The sequence below is a fragment of the Perna viridis genome, chromosome 12 (assembly GCF_037379345.1).
Source record: "Perna viridis isolate PV_CMFRI_1.1 ecotype Kerala chromosome 12, ASM3737934v1, whole genome shotgun sequence".
Classification (NCBI taxonomy): Eukaryota; Metazoa; Mollusca; class Bivalvia; order Mytilida; family Mytilidae; genus Perna; species Perna viridis.
In genome coordinates this window covers 33186497-33208984 of record NC_142456.1, presented here as the reverse complement: position 1 = coordinate 33208984, position 22488 = coordinate 33186497, and the positions used below count along the sequence as shown (strand labels likewise).

The window sequence follows — 22488 nt, the reverse complement described above, 5'->3', positions numbered from 1 at the left end:
GTTTTAAATATATATATATATATTTTCTTTTATAACCTTTTCACACTGTAATTACAGCATTTGAGCGGTATTAACACTTACACCATCTAAAACACGCCATTCACCATCGTCTCCTACCCCATTTTCCATTGAAAATTTCCAGTTTCTGACAGATAAATCCCTATCCCCATTTAATGTACACTGCATATTTCTTATCAATATTTACAATATCAAATCAAATTTTAATTTTTTTTTCTAAATTCTTCAACATTAAAACTGTTATTTCAATATCAATTTGATACATCTTTTTCATATTGATAAATATTTGAAACCTACTTTTCAATTCCTCCATATTCAAAATCCAGTTCAATGATACTTTCAAATTGTGAAATTTAATCTGATCGATTAGCTCTTCAGTATAACGGTATTTAAATCATTTCTTAATGAAAAGCAGATTTATGAAAGTAGATTTCGAACTTAAAAATACAACCCAGACAGGGACAAAAAGGTATATCTATCAAAGACACGACATAACTAGACAACACGAATAATGAACGCAAAAGTAAATAAGCAACACGGACTCCACTGAAAAACAGGAGCACAGTACTGGTGCCCCGTCATGGTAAGCGTCCTATTTATTTCTGGTAACAATAACTCTAAATCATTTTTGTTTCCAAATACACATATTTTAACTTTATGTTCATATTCTGTTTATATAAGTAATGAATAAAACATTTCTTTTTTTAACGACAAAATATCAAAAGCGATTTTAAATAATGCGTAACTAGAGTTATGTAATTGAACAATAATTGAGGCTACAAGATTAAGACTAGAACAATAATAATGTTTTTGTAATAAAAATGATCTGATGATTTGATAGATGGATATGGGTACAAAACACACACCAAATTAACCAAAAGTAACAATTTTGTAGGATTTCATATTGTTCTTTGTTTTTCGTGTAATTGTTTTTCATCTTCAGTATAGATAACTAAAAAAGTAATCCATGATTGGAAAGACCGCATATTTTTATTTTTGATATGTTTTGTTTTAATGTTATACTAAGGAGAAATTAACACGTGAGTATTCATATAATCCCTATTCATAAGATATATAAATTACAACGAATGTACTATAGAATTCACAATTAACAGGGATACCCCAATAAATAATACTGAAAAACAGTATTAACTATTGAGTTTTCAATGTGAATTATCTCCTAAGAACAGACAGATTAAAATGAATGATTTTACACTTCATAATATAGACCCATAATATTTAAAAATAAAAAAAAACATGAAGCCTTTTTTGGGGTGTATCATGTATTTAAGAATTTGCTCGATTCTTACAAAAACTGTTACTTATCTAAAAACAGTAAGAAACTTTGAATTTATAGTTTAGGTGTCAAACTGTGTAGCCCGAAAGGCTATCACATTATATCATAAAACATCCTCCATTATTATGTTCCACTTGCAATAAGTCTGCAGATTATATGGCAAAGCAACTTTACACATGTCATCTATTCTCCTAAACAATGAAGGTGTATAAAATCAAAATAAAACAATTACATGAGATTCAAAATATAAATTGTATACTCAATGTATGTAGTTTGTTTTGTTTGTGTTGTTTTCGGGGAATTTTAGTGTCTTAGTTTCATCTTGCAAATAATTTAAAATGTACAAAACATGCAAAAAATTGAAATCGTTGATTAACACTGGGTGAATTTCAGGTTCCTCGTCAATCTTTAGTGTTCTACATTGAATGAATTTTTTTTAAGAATATCTCTCATGAAACTTTAAGTATCTTACCCCTTTCACCAGAATGTAACAGAACTTTTTTACCCACCATTATTCGTAGTCCTAGTCTTTTCCTTGAAACAAAAGTTATATGTTCACCCTTTTACACTTCACAGTGTTGTAGAGTATGTATTTTTCCTGTACTTTTGTATCAAGTAACATACATATATAAGACAAACGAACATTTTACAGGGCATCATTCGCAAATTTCCTTTTTTGTGGAAAACTGCATTACTTGAAAATAACTTTTACTTTTAGCGTTTTTTTTCCTTTTTCTCAATCTTAGACAATTTCCTTGTTCTTTGTAGCTTTCTTCTCCAGTCCTTGTAAGTTGTTTTTTTTTCGCCTGGAACAATGTACACTTAGAATCGAATCCATCTGACTGAGATACGGTATATACATTACAAAGGCTTGGAAGGGGTGGCTCAAGCCTATTTCTAATTGATTTTGCGGTATCAGATTTGTAGTATAAGCCATTTACTTTTTTTGTTAGTCGAGTTAAATGCCAGTAGATACTTGTTCATAAATTAGACAATGGAGATTTCTGGATTTATTGACCAAAAAGAGACACATTTGTTATGATTATGTGCATCGGTTTTATTTTCTTCTTGTTTGGCATTTGTCATGAAATAACATTGTCAATGCTACACAAGTATTACCAATAACATTAATAAAGTAACACGAAAAGTTTTGGACGACCGATAACCGTTCATAATGTATGGTTGTACAATACCCTAAATTACATCTCAAGAATAAGCAAGTATGATCAACTGTATTGATAATTCCGCATTGATTTTCGGAACGTAAAAATGAATGTATAAAGCCGTCTACTTTCAATACACAATTTTTTACCATCTCGAGTCACGACATTATTTAAATCACGAACAGGTTTCTCCTAGAAATCTGAAAAAGAAAATAGAAATTATGAATTGGCGGGACAAATCTTACAGAAATTTAATCACCGCGGTGGATTTAGTAACCACGTGTATTTTTAATCGCCGACTTAAATTGGGAGAACTTATATTCTCACGACTCCAAAATATTCTTAAATACATTCCATACTCAATTTCAAAACTGGTAGAATTTATTTATGGATTAGTTAGTGCAACCTAATCACCAACATTACATGAAAACTGACGCATACTCATTTAATCACAATTAAATGATGCGAAAAAGTAGGGGAAAAAGAATTATATAAAACGTGATATGCATGGGAGGATGGACTGTACACATATAACATTAACAATTTGCATTGACTTTTCTTTAACGATATGAACAATGCAATGCTTGAATTAGAAAATGCAATTTGAATGGAACTTACAACTCAAATGCATTTTCATATTCATAAACGTTTTTAATAGGAAGCTGACAAGCAAATCGTTTTGTTACTATTATTAAACTGATACCAGAGCCAAACCCCGCATACATTATTTCGAATGAAAATGAAAATAACTTATTCTCAGTACGATCTTTCTGCAATTTAATATGAAATACGCAATCAAAGTTTGATGAATATATAAATGCGGACTGTCAGTAAAGTTATTGTTGCAAATATAAACAATTTCCGAAGACAATGATAATGTAATCTTTGTATAGTACAGAAAGGCAACAAATTCAGAATATTGAAATGAACGACGAAATCAAATAAAGGTATAAACAATAAAAGTAATTTGATGGAAACTTTGAAACTATGAAACTGACGCCTGGAGAATAAGGCTTCATTCAAATGGGATTAAACCAAATATGTATAAAATTCTTTGCAATTTCTCGTGTCCTAAAATAATGAAAGGTAATAAAAAACGAACCTATAAGCTCAAAAGGGAAAGTCCATAAAAGAAATGTCAATATCAAGGTAAAAACATGAAAGTAAAGTTAGAAACCATCACAATGGTTCTGACTTGTACAGTCATCTATGTTGACTGTACTAGTTACCTGTATCCTTGCAAAATGACTTTGGACGAATTCAGGTGTTCACATATACCTTAACTACCACATACGATCTGATGAAGTAATCGTCGTTGTCACACAAACATTTTTCGCATATATTTGCGCAATTGATACATGTAGTCAAGTTGACATCTTCCATTTTTTGCAGAAGGTATAAAATTTAAAAGGCGTTTATTGACAATTTGAAACGCATTATCAAATAACCTTTTCTTGCATGTTTTTTTGACAAACTGTTAACATATCAATAGTGGCGGTGTGCTTTTTGTTTCGCATTGTTCGCTTTTGACAATTACCCTGAACAAAAAAAATAGTCCCTGCAAAATTGATATTCCACAAAATGAACATTAATTCTCTCTAAACATTTTCGTTTCACTTTAGTCTTCGTAATGTTTTAACGTTCACCTCAAATCGTGATAAACTGTAAAGAAAGAAACATTAATTTGAACACTCTGTATTGGGATAAAAAGAGCCACAACAGAAATGCACTATAATATGATCATGCAAATTTTTATTCGTGTTTCACTTAAACTTGAATTATGATAAGAACAGTAAGGTCAAGTCGACTTTACTAGGGTTATCTTATTGTAAATACATCAATTTGTATAAGTTATGGAGAAACTGTATCCCTAATATTATTTCTGCTAGTAGTGATAACATAATTTTCTGGTCAATAAACGAAAAATATCATTATAATAGAAAATAATGACACGAGCGCCTTTATGGATAAAACTTCAAAGGCGGATGTCTTTGAAAATATCATTACAGACCTATATATCTCACACAAACGTTTAATTGTGTGGTGTAAACGTAATCAAATACAATATTATCATGTTTTTTATTTATTTTCGTTTCAGCTCCCTCTGTTTAATAATGTATCTGTTTTCATTTTTATATCTTGATGGGGTTTTAAAATGTGATTTGAAGCAAAGCATATTGGCATAACTTCTGGACTTTTCAGAGGTATTTATTCAGATATGTGATAACAATCTATATAAAATGAAAAAGTACGTCATTCAAAAAAGAAATATAGGTACTTTAGTTAACAAAATCACCCCTATTCAAATCAATTATACGGATATTAAATTAACAGAAAATTTAAAAAACTGAACTATAAGATGTTTATTCATTCCATATACTTCCTTTAATTAGTTCAAGGCCAGAAACAAAATAAAATGTGTACAAACAAGAAAACGTAGTACCTGTACATTCTGACCTTGATAGGGTTAGGGTTAGGGTTAGTGTTAGGGTTAGGGTTAGGGTTAGTAAAGCAACAAAAGAAAAGAATAGTAACTCTGACCTTGATAGGGATGGCCATTTGTCAAGCTGGGCTGCAATTATATTTTATTATTTATTATGTTCTTATTAGTAAACTATTAGTTATTATTAACAAAAGAAAAGAATAGAAACATTCGATCTTCCTTCTTCATGTTTGTAAAGAGTTATCATCTGAACCAACATTCAACGGAAATTAAAAGGATATATAGTATAGCACACTAATGTAAGAATTTAATATCTTATTACATTTTAGCTGATTAACTAAGAATGATAAGAAATAAGGATAAATAACGGCAAAAATACCTAAGCGTCAGGAGAGGGATGATTCAAAGACGTCATAATCCATAATAAAGCAACGCCTAAATGTAGATTGAGGGACTTAATATATCTATGATACGGACAATGCTTTAATATGAAGTTTTTTTTGTAAAAAATATGTGCCGTGAATGGGGTTTCAAAATCACCGGGGCACCTGTTGTCACTTTCGTATTTGGATTATGACGTGTTTGACATATTTAGATTGTCTCTTTCTTCACTGTTCAGGATTATTTTTGTGCTGATAAATACTGTATCAAAATATCACAAAGGCTATTATGCTCGCCATTCTGGAACACCTGCTTTTATGCAGGTGGTTTAGTTAGGTTCGCCTACTTGTTTGTATGGGTATGTTTGATCACATCGTGTTATATGTGACTTTATGATCATTAATCATTTTTTATGTTCTAAACTGTCGTTTGACATAAGTAATTAAAAATTCCGGCATTTCCGTCAACAAAACTCACATAGGAAATGTACTAAATCGTTATGTATCATTGAAGTAACTATCAAAGAGCAATTCAAACGTGTTAGGAGTTTTATGTTAATTATACCAAGAGTCATGAATTGAAGTATCATTGCTGTAAGCATTATATACGATGGTAGTATAAAAGCAATTTTCCGGCCAATAAACTAGCATAGTAATAATAATATAGCAGAATGATAAATAACCCCTCATTTTAATGACTACAAAGACTTAATTTCTCTGATGAATAAGATTTCAAACAGACACTATATATATTTCGCATGTAGAAAGAACTTAATCGATAGCATTCACTATGTTTTTCATGAATCATTAAAGAGTTCACGTCAATGAATGTATTTTAAAGAGTAATGAAGGGAACCAAGATTCTAGCCTAAATCAAAACAATGTAATACACAGACAGAGACCAGACATGCAAAACAGACACACGCTACAAAGAGAATAAAATAACCAAAATAATACATACAAAGTAAGAAAAGTACATGGACAACTCGGATTCCACTAAAAATTGGGAGCATGGATCAGATGCATCGGTAGGGCAAGTGTGCTCTTCTTCTTTAAGTTGATTGTTTTACATGGCAAGTTAAGCTAACTATAAAACCAACATCTTGTGTTAGTCTATTGTACTTGTCACATCCTATTAGAAACATAAGAACATGAATATGTTGATTTACAGAATATTGCTGGTTTGTACTTTAGTTCATAGATTTATTAAATTATAGGCAGCTGCATCATCTTAGTAAAATCTAGTTAGTCTTCATTTCCGTCGTATCTTGCAGTCTGTAATTGTAACAATACAGGTGCCAAATAAACTGTTTTTACATTTCTATAGAACACTTAATTATAATTAAAAAGCAATATTTTCTTTAAATTATGACCAGTTTTAACAAGAATAGAATCAGACAGCACCTGTTTGAAGTCATTTTAGATTCTTTTGATTCCTCAATACAATATTATGTCCATCATAGTAATTAGGATTGGTTTACCTTTATGATTAAAAAACGAGAACCATCACAGATTAAGACATAATTTCATTGTATTAAATCATGAATGTTACACGAACAACTGACTTAATAAATTAAGTAAAGTATACGTACTACAACTATCATATTTACTGGTAAATTAGTTTTATGTTCCGGAATAGTCTGCTGTATTACATTTATTCAAAACCAATCTGCCCTTTTCTCCCAAGACACAATCCGGATCTTATCCCTTTCATATTCCTCATTCCTCTGCTTGGCATATTCTCATTTTGAATTTATTCCATACAGGAACTTAAAATAGCGAACATACACCTGTCTTTAATGAAGGGTTCACATTAGTTCATATAAACGATTTTTTTCATTAAAACATTAAAAATGCCCCCAAAAAAAAAAAAGAATATATATATATATATATATATATATATATACAACGTCTCAGAATGTGACGACTCTATTCACTACACTGCTCCGTCGGATCAAATTGATACAGGGAGGATAACGTAAACTTATAGAACGATGTTAGAACTGTCAATTTTGCGAAGCAAATTTTTGTCGTTCCCTCTGCGAGACTCGAACTCGTACCGCTGTGACATCTATGGCAACACCGCCTGCACTAAGTCCAGCGCCCTAGACCACTCGGTCAGCTAGGCTATATAAAAATATAGCTTTCGCTGGCCGGGTTATTCCTCCTCGTAGGATTAATCTAGGGCTGTAACTTAGTACACGATGTATGGTAGTACGGGGCAGTTCATCTAGAGTCCCGCGGTGGGAACGACAAAAATTTGAGTTCTAACATCGTTGGGAATTTTTCAGACCCTTCTATATATATCTAGCGCACTGGACGTTGTGCAGGCGTTATTGATGTAGATGTTCATTTTTCCTTCGGCTTTGCCAAGGCAAATATAACTAGCATTTTTTCATACATTATCAAATATTAAAAGGAAAACTTCATTAGAATTTTATAGTCTCTGTAATGCTATAGATTTTCAAATTGGTACATACGTTTTATTAGTCGATTGGGTAATTTCATTAATGAACCAATAAACAAAGCAAATGCTTAAAACAAGCTTGAATCTTAATTTCAGAAGGATTGGCTCTTCTTTTAAAAAAAATATCTTCAACATTAAATCTGATTTTCTACCACTTCTATATTTTTTACATCATGGACCCTGATTAGATCGGGAGTGAATGGCAATTGAAATAAATGAGTCCGTCATAATTTTGAGACAACTTTGCAACTTAATAGAGTATGTTAGGGAGCTACACTCTAACAGCTAGACTCCTACCGTTTCTAATCACTTGCAACGTGAAGTGTGCCAATGGCAGAAACGGACAACTGATTCATAGGTTTGTTTAAATGTGTAATGTTATTTTCAAATTGGCCAGATTTAAATTCGGGTGGGTTGTGATCATACCAAAGTACTTTAATCTAGTCGCATTGTTAGCGCCTGTCCACAGTCGGAATTTCTGGTCTCTGTATGTATTGTCTACATTGTTATGCCATGTCTCTAAATTCTCCTATTTAGAACGCTTCTGTAAATTTTGCCAATTTCAATTGAACAAAACCAATACTGCACTATGCCAGCTTAGAGAATACCATGACATCTTCATTGAGATTTATTTCAGGATTTGTTAGAGCACTATTTTTGATGGAAAAAAGAAAGAATTGACATGAACAATACAAAGTCAGTTTTATACAAGTCATAGAACTCATTAATGCAAACTTAAAAATACTTTTGCCGGCTAAAACAATAACATAACAGTTTACTAATATGAACTAAATTATCGACAGGAGACTGTCTTTATTGACACTTGTAAAATATCCCTAATGACCAGTTTTATTTAATAAACTAAAGAAGCCATTTCGTCGATTTAGATTGGCGAAGTAATGTCTTACAAATGCGAAAAAAATTTTTCACCAATTATTGGGTTAATATTGTATCGTAATGGTTACACAGAAAGGATTCCTGTATATTGTAAACGTATTAATTTACGCTATTTTGGCGGTGGACTGTAAAGCATGTTAAAAAGTACTCGTGAAATTGTTTTAACTTGTTTGATCACAAAAATAATACCCGACACCTCACTTGAATTAATCAGCCTAAAATTAGCAACTGCATAATTAATACGTTTATAGTAATTAAAATGTATATTCATATAACCAGTTAAGAGTCAGAGACTATCACTCACAACATTAAGTTTCCTAACCTATATTGGAATCACAAAATAAAACATCGAACATCAGATAATAAAACAGAAAAATGATACATAAAATTAAGCAGGCACAGAGAAATGATACTTTAAAGTTACCAGTGACGTAAAATAAGGACAATATGTACTACAACAGATAAAATGTACTACAGACAATTATATCCATATACGGTGGTATTAAATTTTTTTATCTGAAATTCTGGAGATATAAACTAATGAAACAACAATGGTTTTTACTCAAAACAATTTTTGCCTTTTTTTTTCTAATTTTTTTTTCCATTTAGAACTTGTTTTTGTCCTGATATTTCATAGTAAAATTACAATTAAAAAAATGATTGCGTCAATTAAAAAAACAAAATGATAGTTTACAACACTAAAATAATGACTGAAATGTTTTGAGTTATGCTTAATTTGTAGACCATAATATTAGTCCGATTTGAAATTAAACTGATATACGGATGAGGCATACATCTCTTAGAACCCTGCTTTCCTTCCAATAATTTTAACCTGTTGACACCGAATACGTCCATTGAATTTGTTAATTACAGGTAAGTCAGAGCTCTACTATTGAAATTATACCACAACGAAAATTATAAAATAATGTAATTACTCAAAGCCGGCGACATCTAAGCAACTTGTACATTGTAATATTTATGACGTGACCGTGGAAAGTTATATTTAGTCAGGGACCGTATATAAACTATATAATTACGGTCAGTGCTTCTTGACTGCTCAAAACAGTTGTTATTAATCTTACATGTCTGTAAATCACATTTGCTTTTGTTACTTTGTATGTATGATGTTTGTTACGTTTAAGTTACGTTACGTTGTGTTCTTTGTTGTGTATGTCTGTTTTCCATGTCTGGTCTTTGTCCCTGGATTACATTCTTTTGATTACAGTTATAACCTCGGTTCCCTTGATTACTCTTTCAAAGACATATTCGTTGATAGCTGAACTTACGCTTACGCTACCGGAGCACCTGGCCCATGCTCCCAGCTTTTAGTAGAGTCCGAGTTAATAATTTGCTTTTGTTACTTTGTATGTATGATTATCGTTACTTTATGTTCTTTGTTATGTATGCTTGATTTTCATGTCTGGTCGTTGTCCCTGGATTACATTCCTTTGATTACTGCTATAATCCTTGTTCCCTTGATTACTCTTTGAAATCTTAGTCCGTAAAAGACGGTAAGTTACTTTACATTTTGTACGTCATCTTTTGAAAATTGTTATGTTTTATGTATTTGTTTATAACAATGAAAGGTCACTCTGTGAAACACGTGTACCGAATATCAAATTGCACAATATTCATTTGATTGGTATTTTTACATATACATTTTTTTTTAAATCTAAATTATAACATATTTTTGTGTAAGCTGTTATTTTCGAGTCAAATCGACATTATTTCTATCACGTTATTTGTATTTCGTGGGATGATTTGTCACTCAGATTTATAAGCATAGATAGATATGAGGATGTCTCAGGCCATGAGACATTGGGCGTAGTGTGGACGATACAAGGTAATACATATATATCGAATTCTGCGTTACATTTACTATACAATTATATAATGATCAACACTATTTTCTGTAACTATGTTAACAAATAAAATACAAATGAAAATAATAAACTGCAATACACGGACGTATTATAGCAAAGGAATCGGAAATAGAATAAACAAAACCATGTGTTAAGGAGGAGAATGACAATACAAGTTGTTAAACGCTATTTGTCATATTTCTTGAAGGTTGGAGAATATAAATTTATTTGAAAAAAAAAACATCACTTAAAGTCGAGAATCCTCTCTTTAGAAATTATTCCTAATGGAATATATTATTAATAGAGTAATTACTAAACTGGCTTGAACTTGATTAAGAAGTGTGATTATATGAAATATATCCAACAAATGTTGTTTTCGAAAATAAATGATGCTTTGAAATCTCTGTGACTTAGAAATGATGTTTTAATATTGCATATGAAAATTATTTCCTATAACATATGATATTATCTCTAAATTAATTTCAAAGTTGTAATTTAAATATATGATTGATTGGAATATAACCAAATCAATTTAACAGTCCAATATTTCACCTATTTGAAGTCACTTTGAATATTTTGAAATATGAAAATATCAAAATTGATTGTAAGAACTATTTCATTCGTAATTTTGTCTTTGGTGTGTATGTATTAAGTTTATTTTCATAATTGGTTGAAAAACAAAATGCATGTAGCGCATTGAAAACATGATAGGTTTGGAAACATTCGGACATTGGGGAGCAGAAATGGCCTACCCTGCAGGAACACTTGATACCACTTCGGTAGTTTATGGGATCTAATATTCCAACTACTTAAATTTATGTCTTTCGTTTATTTATTTTTTTTTGTTATTTATTTATTTATATTTTTTTTTCATTTGTTATTGTGCTTCACTGTGTTTTCTACACAGTTTATTAATTGAGGTCTCTGTATATGTATATGGAAATGGCTTCGGATTTTTATGTTTCTAAATAATTGTCCTTTTGTAAAAGGTTTTTTTTTCGATAGGTATTTACAATACATCCACGTAGAAATTGTTATTAAATGTAAAATAAATTGATTAATACATATCCTGAGTTTTTTGCAGAAAATAAGAAACAAACAAAAGTTAAATTAGTAAATATCTTCTGTTTTCATTATTTTCAAAATGAAATCTAATTATCAATTGCCGTTATTTATGAAAAAAAATGAGCTAAATGCGTGATTATATGTCAAAGAAGTATCCAGGGAACCAATATTCTAGCGGAAATCAAAAGAGTGTAAAGGGTCAAACACCAGATCTGGAAAACTGACAAACACAACAAAAAACATATAATGAAAAGTAATTGAGTAACTCGGACTACACAAAAAACTGGGAGCATGGAAAATCAACTTAACTTTTCTAATGAGTGCTGAAACTTTATATGCATTTGTCTGGCCAAAGCGGATAAAGTAATTAAGTACCACTCTAGATCTGCGAAGAATCACTCTACGAATCTGGCAGTTGGTTGGGAATCCCAATTAAGGATACACAAAGCAAGGATTTAAAACTTTACAGAAATATTATTATATTGTATTTTGTTAAAGAAGTTTACATTGCAAATAGATACAATTAGTGGACCAGATGATTATTCCCTAACCACTTTACACTTTTCTAACTTTCTTGATGCTAAAATAGCAGCTTTCCTGTAATAAAATTATATTCTTTGGAACCAGAAAAGATCAATATGAATTATAAAAAAAGTTCTACATACTTATTGCTTGTATGGGCGTTGTGAATTTAACTACTACTGAAAGAATAACATAACAGCACCTATCGGATAATGTCAACATCTATTAAAAACAAAGCATGCTATAAAAACAAAAAATACTGCTGAAATATGTATGAAGGATGGTCATTATTGACGAAGGAAACACCGTTTTACCTAAAATGTTTGAATAGTAGTATAAAGACAATTTGGCATTTTATCCTGAACTGCTTTTACGCTGAGTGTAATCGTTGCAATGGTATTTACACAACATCCTTTTGACACGTTCTTAGTTGAAAAAACAAACCAGCATTTACAATTATTTCTTTACACCAACTGTAACTTATTCAGCTCAATGTCAATTACATATTTACTGATAATAAAAAAAATGAACTACAGTCACATCTGCTTTAATGGATATTCCAAGGGAAAGCGCAACCGTGTTCGCTTATACAGGTGGTTATTTTAAAGGTTAACTTCAGATAGAGAACACAACATAAACATGCAAAATTCACCTTCTCTGAAGAAGATTGTTGTTAAATACTGATTGATGTCTAGACAGGTTTGGCACCAATTATATTCTTAAAAACTTTTCAACCCCTTTGATAATGCATTGTTATCAAATGGCAAATCACAAGCATGAAGATAACGCGTGGTGACTTTACCTATTATGTGATGCTTTTTCAATGTATTTTTTTTTTCTTTTTTTCTACAGCAAGTATATATTACATAATCATTCGCAACACCAGTTTTTGATAACAAACGCGTGTTATTTCAGTAATTCCAATCAATCAGAAATGAGGAAAAGTACCTAGAAGACGTAAATTTATATCGACATGTGTAATTGTTCTAACACGGAATTTTGTTTATATAACTAGGAATACTTGTGTTCATCTAGCAACAAAACATCAACTCACTCCCGCAACTGTTGTTTAAATTTGACGAATTATTTTACCTTAAAGGTGAAGTAAAAACTGCTTAAATGTATCTTTCTATTTATACTCTTTTTTCCGACGCAGTCGATAAACTTTCGCTTTTTACCCCTTGACATTAAAGACGCTTTCCCATGGAAACGCAAGTCACCTGATTGCAATTCTGTTTTCCGATTGGCCAAATTCTGATAACTTAGCGGCGTTCGAAAAAAAAAACTGTATCGAAATTACGTGCTATGTGTTATTTTCTTGAATGAAATGTAGAAAATTATAAGTAAGGGGGAAAGATTTAACTGTGTCGGCTATCCATTTGTTAAACATAGTACTTGTTTATATTAGGTGTATGCACCAAATGATCGACGAAATTGTATCAAAATTCTGATGAAAATACAATTTGTGCGTATGAAGTATTGCTTAAGTCGATGTGATCCACACACAATCGATTTGTCCAAAACAGTTTAGCAAAAGGAAAGAGAATCAGCAAAAAATAAGCAATTTATATGATAAAAAAGACACATGAAAGCTATAACAAAAACGCAATATAAATAACAAACAAGTACAAGATCAAAACGAAAAGTGGGTTGTCTGGAAAAACTAATGAATTATGAGGCAAGGTGAGGAGTAAGTCGGGAGTATGAAAAGGACAGAATAAATCCCAATAGAAGGAAATGGCATACTGGTCTACTAGTTCGGAAGAGCTGCCAAAGAATCTTAAAAGACAAAAACGCCATAATGGAAGTAGCAACTTATTTCGCAGATCATTTTATTAGATAATTTCTATTATTTAAATGTCCATATATGTTCAATCTGGTTTTAGATTTGTGAGGTAAAAGAAAATCAGCAAATCTGTATTAATCTTTCTTTATCGGAAGGGAAGAGAACTTTACTGTTGAGAAATTAAAAAAAGGTTAATACATAAAATATGAGAACAACGAATACCGTGGTATTTTAATTTTAATAAACAATCGTACTGCAATCGATCAGGTATAACGTAGTAGATCAATTTTCGAAATTTTTCAATGGTGTTATCAAGCTTTATATCAGAAATAAAAAAAAATTATTTAAGGTAATGTAACATTATTGCAAGATAATAATTATGATCCGTCGTAGCAAGCAGTTTTTTTAAGATGTAAAAGAACGTGAAAGACCCATAACTGACGATTGTAATCTAGATATAATTACATCACGCAGATAGATATCAGTTTACATATTACGTTTATCAGCCAACCGAGAGTTTTCCAATGTACTCGCATCATTTATAATTTAAGGTGTAGTATTTTCTCTGTAATAAAGACTGATGCAATTTACATTGTTCAACTAATTAGCACAGTCATCAGACAACTATTATTATTAGCTAACATGGAAATGCGAAATTCAACGACGAATAATAACAAAATAACACCATCTGATACATAAAGTCCAAAGGAGAAGTCAAATAAAAAGTCAATGTAAAACATGGCAATATTAAGGTAAAAATCGGAAAGTTGGAAACTACTGCATTGGTCCCGACTAAGTACAGGGATTTCCGATAGCAATAGTGGGTCAGTCATGTTTTATAGCTCGTTTTCATTCCCGCTTTCATTACAGTTGATAATTTCTGGTATGTTTTTACACAAATGGGCAACATAAATTAGTCACTGGTCAAAATTTAAACCAAAAATACCTTCTCGAATCAGTACAGACATTATGAATACATAAAAGTAAATAAAAGGACCTGAATACAATATAATATTCAGTCTTAATAAACAGTGACAGTGGTGTAAGAGAAATGAAATGACCTGGAATTGATTAAAGCCATAAACTATTGCATGTGAAAAAAATATGAAAACAGATCCAATCTACTGCGTCGTTTTGTCGAAAAGGTCTAAAGTCATCTTGTATATAGAGATATGAACACCAAAATGTATCGAGTAGAAACAAAACAATCCAAGTAACTGAACGGAAAAAAGGAACAGAGACGATCTACATACAAAATCGTAATGGCAAACAAAAAAAAAACTTTTCAACCCATTCTTTACCTATTAATTATTTGAGGCTACGTTATGCTAAGGGATATCTCCAACATATTTTTTTTATCTTTGACAAAATGATGAGTGTACTCATAATAAAATATATTTATATTTATGGAGGTTGATGTCCATGATGTGGTCCATGTTGCCAAGGTGACATATTTGAGGGGGTGGGGTGGAGCTGGCTGCAATGGTTACTGTCCTGTAGTTGACGTGACAGGTGTTGGAGGTGGTATTCCTTGTACAAACATATGTTTGTTATAATAGATAAATGAATAATATCATAATATCAGTGTTAAATGGATATTCCAAATACTGTGCAAACACCTTTAAATGTATTATCTTGGTATCTTAAGTGGAGTTTTCGGATTTTGAAAGCAACTTAAACTACGCATTTGTGAAATTACCTGGCGGTAGTACTGGTTTTGTTTGAAACTCCATACCATATTAGGTCTGCCATGTAGACAGAGATAAATTGTTAGCCATTTGATATATGATATAAACATTATTTATTAAAGAATTTATTTATATGAAAACGTAATTACATTTTATTAAAAAATAACAGATTAAATGATGAAGAATTCAAAATTATAAATTTGATAATGTAAATATGTAATAAGAAAAATGCAATGGGGTTTCTTATGGGGGAATTCTCAACGGGGATTGGGATAAGGAGGGGGAATTCTCAACGGGAATGGGGATAAGGACAATGAAATATAGGACATGGGGATGATAGATCATGGTTTATATCATGTGTTTGATTTATATCAGCTAGTTTTACCCAAGCATGTTTTCCTAATCAGTAAGTTGTGACAAATAAATGGACAGGAATTGGATTATATTATATCAAAAACCAAAACAGATGAAGAAAATAGTTTACGAATAAACTAGTGAACAGCATACATTTAGTGTATTTTTATATTACTTGAGTATATAGGTGCAACTGCTTCTTTGCACCTTTGTATAATGATGTTTTGGGGCTACCTGCCTAGTGGTGTGAGGATTTCCTCGTCGTTCATTGAAGACCAAATGGATGGCCCTTGGACTGACAATTTCATTTCGGTAGGTAGTTATTTCTTTGACACTTTGAAGTATTCGCTATACCTATTCTCTAATTTATCATCGATTGTATTGCTCTTTCATTGTTCTAGCTAAACTTTCTATCTCAGCAAGATACTGTCCTATAACTACATTATATGGACAATTCCACTTCGAAGCGACATTGACGTCTGCAATAAACACAATAACAATACCACCAGTTTGGAACATCTTGGCGGAAATTTATGTCTAGTCCTCCAAGGCTTAGGATGAAAATCCATGCCCATACTTTAATACTGCCATGAACGTATATCTATTTTTTTTACTTAACAGGAAACCAAAACACTGAAGCGCACACAGTTTCCATGTTAAACAGAGACATCTAACTACCTCAGTTAATTGTTTAAAGTTCAATTATTGCATGTTCCTAAGAGCAATTTTGTTCCGGGGTTGTTTTATTAGAGTTTCTTTTTACGACGTTTACAAAGGAAGGTTTTGCTTTTTTGAATCAATTAAATCAGATTTAATAGTTGATATAGTGAATAAAAAAATATGCGTTTATTCGTTAATTAGCTTAGTTAGTGAACCTTACACGCATTACGTTAAGTGCATGGGAAATAAACTGTAGTAACACATATTAACCGCGTTTATGTAAATCGTTATAGTTTCTACTAAACGTCAACTATTTTGCATGTTCAAGCACGTTTCGGGGATGTAAATATAAGAACTTCGAATGACCCTGAAATCCAACCACAATTAATAAATATATTTCCGGAAGTAAAAATAAAACGTTACATATAAACAAATAGTCTGTACTACATGTGTGAATTTGTAATTTAAGTTGAAAATAATGTTGTTTCATGATTGTTAAAAATGTTTCTAAATAATAAAACCATTGCAATAAGTTTCGAATTAAAAAAAAATCGTTAAATCTAGACTAAATTACAGCACGTAATTTGCCAAAAAGAAACACACGAACCATCCACTGTTAGATAGAAGAACAGATTTATGCAAAGCAATCTGTTTAAACAAACTTATTTATTTAACTCAGTGATTTAAATTTAATGAGGTGGTATTTTAACCTTTAAGGATCTGTCTTTGTACGATGTAATATGTTATGCACCCCAAAAAGTCTACAGATTATTATCTTTGTAAATATGAATGTCTTTATAGTTCTACATAATGATGTATAATTATTCATTCCAATCCGTCTGCTCTCAAGAGATAATTTACATTGAAAATCTAATTCTTTCTATTGCTTTTAAGTCACAGAGTTTCATCCCTCAATTTTGAATTAAACATTATATTCTATATCATTCATATATTTCATGAACAAGGCTAATATGGAAATTTACATGTTATTTTCTGTCTACTTAAGCATTTTAAACACATACATGTATCAAAAATAAAAAAAAAAATATGTAGGCTTTCGAATCATGCATCACATTCTGCATTATTCTTAGCTGGAAGGTTACTTAAGTCGTAGTTAAATACACAAGCGATTTAAGTGCCGATAACTTTTCTTTCTTTATTTCTATTTCAACTTCGGCTTCAGGGTTTAGTAGAAGGACACGTCATTGCATTACTACCCCCCTGTGCAGATATACAAAATCATCAAAGTTTAATTTTCTTACTGCTTCAGATTGAATTTAATTACTTTATTTTGATGATCATATTTTACGCTTAGTTTAATTTAAATGGCCCAAGTTTGTACATCATGTACTTGTTTCAATGATGAATAACATTTCTCGGCTGAAAATGATAATCGGGCCGATGGGAATATGTCTGATTAGACTTGTAGCATGAAAATTAATCTTTCGTTTTATTAGATCGTACGCAAGATGATAGATACAGAAATATGAAGAATCGCACGGAATGATATATATAAGCGCTGTCATATACATTGACGTGTAATATTCTTTCTCCATTCAATCTTTCAGATGTATGAATTCCTATGCAGCTTTGTAGATTACATTGTACAGGAAAATAATGCGGCGATATTAAGCATTCGTCTAATACCAGTACGAACTAGCTTGTATCATTTATAGATTTAAATGAGTTTAACGGTAAAAAGCAGTATTTGGTACATCATAAGTTTTGCACTACCGAGTAAGACATAAGAAAAAATGAAACATGACTTGGTATATTAAAAAAATACAATGCTATCATTACAAGTCATGAACTCGTGGATCTTTACGGTGTATCAATCTGCGCCATGAAAACTGATTTGTTCAACGTGTCATAGTGTTACTTTTCTCTTTCGTCTACCCCGGACTTGATTTTTATGAGCAACTCGGCGGGTGTTTCTAGAAAGGCAGAAGACACTTACCCTACCGGTGCACCTGGTCCATATTCCATGATTTTAGTGGAGTCCTAGTTGCGCATTTGCTTTTGTTACTTTGTATGTATGATTTTAGTTACTTTATGTTCTTTGTTGTGTATGTCTGTTTTCCATGTCCCTGGATTACATTCTTTTGATTACCGCTATAACCTTGGTTTCCTTGATTACTCTTTCATATCATACAGTCCCTGTATGGGATAAACTTCCCAATTGCCCCATTGCCCCATGCCCCATTCCCAATAGCCCCATTCCCCCATTGCCCCATTTCCCATGCCCCACTCCCCATTGTTCCATCCCCCATTCTCCAACCCTCATGCCTCGTTGCCCCATACCCCATAAAATGGGAAGTTTATCCTATACAAGTACTGTAATACAGTACTTGTATTGGGACAACTCCTCATTCTATGGCATATGGGAGATGGGGGATGAGGAGGGGTTAGTGTACGATAGGATGAGAATTTTGAATGGATGGAGCAATCAGTTTTAAAAGTATTTATTAATAACATAAATCTATTGAATTTATTTTGAAATGACAGTTTAAATGTTAAAGAATTTAAGATTTGACTAAGACGAGCGTATAAGTAGATTTTTTAACATTGTATTATCGAGTTACCATCGCATTATGTTCTGTTATATGTGTTTGCTTCATTTTTATGGATATTACAAGTTAAAAACTCAATACATTAAAAAAAGAAAAAGAGAAACAATCGAAATTTGTATTTGCCATTTTGTAAAGCAGTTAGTTAACTTTATAAAAAAAAGTTGCCATTGTAATATTAAACACTGTTTGTTTATTCTTAAAATTCACATTTTATACACTTTCTAAAGTATGTTTTCTGGTGTAAATAACTTTCATTTCATAAATATTTTCTCCTAAAACGTTCATTGTCCAAAGCTTTTAGCTAAAATAGAATTACCATAGACAACTGTACTAACTCACACTAGGACACAAGCAGTCAGTAGAAAATAATAAGCCCCTGTTGTAACAATTTGTTACATACTTTCCTCGATAGTTTACATAAAATACTATTATTATGAAGCCACATCAATTCGGAAGTCCTTTGTTTTATAGAAATCAAAGGAATAGGTTCCCTTTGACGTGCTTATTAAGGTTTTTTGATATTGTAAACAAAAATAGTTTATATACTTTGTAGTAATAACTGCTTATAACATCAGATGAAGAATAAAATCTTTTGTTTCATGAATGTCATGAATTTATTTTAGTTTAACACATACTGCAACTACGAAGAGATCTAATTGTCTTTTGAATTTGATCTCTATTTTCTTGGCATCAAATGTTGTTGTTATTGTTGTCGCCGCCGATTTAGATTATTTTTTTGTATTTTTATTTTTACATTATTATTTCTATGCAGTTTTTATGTATAATCGACTCAATTAGACTCAAATTCTATATTGCAAATGCAATTTCGACGTATACTTTTTCAAAATCTTTATATTGTATTAATCAACAAGCAAATACAGCCTTTTTGTCAATGCGGTAAAAGTGCCAAAGAAAACCAGACTCAGTTCCATGCAATATGTGACTGTTTTAAAAACTGCAATATAAAATTGTTATACACTTGATAAATATCTTTACCCGAAAGTCAGAAAATAACATGGCTTTATTGTCGTCACATTTCATTATATCCATTTTCATTGAGGGCTATCATTTAATTTAGTAATTTGATTACCAATGGCTCCTTAGACACATAAGATCTTTATCATTCTCTAAGTAATGTGTCTTCCAAACGAATATTGCACCCAGGAGAATGGTTGATATGTAGTTAAGGATTAAGATTAATCATTTGGTTTATTAAATCCTTAGAAGTAGGTATTATTTGCAATGATTAAATATCTTTGAAGAATATAATGAAAGACTATAGTCAAATCAATCTTTGATATGAAGACTGAATTATATCGTTTTCTTTAATCTGTTACAATATTTTACCAATTTACCAATCAGCAAAACAACAGACCCCATTCTAAAACCGATTATGATATCTGTACTAAATAACATATCTTGAAATGGAATGAAACAAAACACGAATTCAAATGAATTGAATTATATAAATGTACGTTTCCTTTTACATTTATATTACTATACAGAAAAGGGATTTATGATGGAATATGATGCACTTGCTCTTGAGACTCTATGGAATGGGTTTTTACCAGAGGAATAGTAATCAAGGGAACAAAGAATCAAGAAATCAAAAGAAAGTTATCATAGGACAAAGACCAGACAGGGAAAACAGACACATACAACAAAGAACATAAACTTATACATGCAATGTAACAAAAGTAAATAAGCAACTCGGACTTCACTAAAAATTGGGAGAATGAACCAGGTGCACCTGTGGGGTAAGTGCCCTCCGCTGTTCTAAAAAAATCAACTGAGTTGCTCATAAATACTCAAGTTCGGAGTAGACAAAAGAGAAAAGGAAAACTAGGAGACGTTGAACAAATAGGTTCTCATGGTGTAGTTGGATACATTTTGTACACCGTAACATGCAGTTTACGAGTTAAAATTAGAAACTAGAAATCTGGAGTTTAGGAATTACCGAACGTGGTATGAAATGTGTATGGGAAAGCACGACATTAAAAACAAAGATCGAGTTGATACAACTGTCGGTGGTTCATTTACTATAATATGTATAACTACCTGCAACTATTGGAAATGGATATTCAAAAAGGTAACACCAAAAAAGGTAAAAAAATGCGAACGAAGCTCAACTAACTTGATACCACCTACTCCCTCATTTAATAACTCAAATTGATAATTATTGAAGTCAAAATAGGAGATGCAAAATGGTAAAAGTGATAAGTTTAAATCCACTCAAGAGGGATGAGAAGTAAATCCTGATAATTTTTTGTTTGTATCAACTGATATAGAAAATGATCTTAAATTCTTTTTCGATACTTCAAATGTTGATATAGATTATTGTCAACCGCTTTAAATGACGTGAGGTTTTAAGTATATCAATTTTGCATGTAGACAACTGATACTGATACAAAACTTAATATTTATTTTTTTATATTCCAAATTCAATATATTTAATCTAATTGTGGTTCACAAAAATACTTATTGCATCGTAGAGGAAAACGATATTTACAACAATTTTAAGAATAGATTTAAAGTCGGTGTTTTCCTATATATTTTAAATAATAAATGTTACAGCAGCTGCTATTGCGTGCATCAATACATTATTGTAAATGGAAGTCCAAATTTAATTCGAAATGTCTATATTGAAACCAATAACAGTGTTACTGTAATGTCAATTTACGTGCGATAAAACAAATATTAAATTGTGTTGACTTTATATTGAGAAAGGCTTTTAAATCATTAGTCTAACTTATTCAAGTTCTTGACGTCACAAAACGACACTCAGTAAACCATATACTGATTAAATTCTAACAACGGGCTCCAGTCATACAATGTATGCTGTTTGTGTGATTGAAAAACAAAACGTGAAATCTTAAACTAATATAGACAAAGAACTTTCGTAGATGGTCAAAAATGAACCTGTCAGAAAAAAAAGTTGTATTCCAGTTTTCTTTTTAAATCATTGAAATGCAACCATGTGTTAATGTCATGTATTAACAGAACCTCCAAATTTAAACAGATGTATTTTTAACATTTTGTAGTTATAATAATAATTCTTTCACAATTTCAGTCATTAAATTAAATCATGCAGTCCCAATATGCTAACGGGAGTACCTAATATCTTCTCAAAACATTATTTTTTCAGATTTCTTCAAATTATATTCAGCTCTTTTCGTAGATACAGGAAGCAAAATATATAAATTTCAACATTTTTTAACCACATGGGAATAATTCCAATGAACATATAACAGGTTCATCAACATAGATCTTGATCATTAAAATGCTTTAAGTTTTATATCAGAACGTCACAAGATAA

The 22488-nt window shown here is 31.1% G+C and overlaps 1 protein-coding gene across 1 annotated transcript in view; it reads right to left on the bottom strand.

The window, feature by feature from the left end:
• Positions 1–1649: 1649 nt before the first annotated feature.
• Positions 1650–22488, bottom strand: part of LOC148602107 (uncharacterized) — a 42468-nt gene continuing 21629 nt past the window's right edge. Inside the window, exon 2 of the transcript XR_015917194.1 lies at positions 1650–2678. The gene's annotated coding sequence lies outside the window, so the exon portion shown is untranslated. The remainder of the gene's footprint in view (positions 2679–22488) is intronic.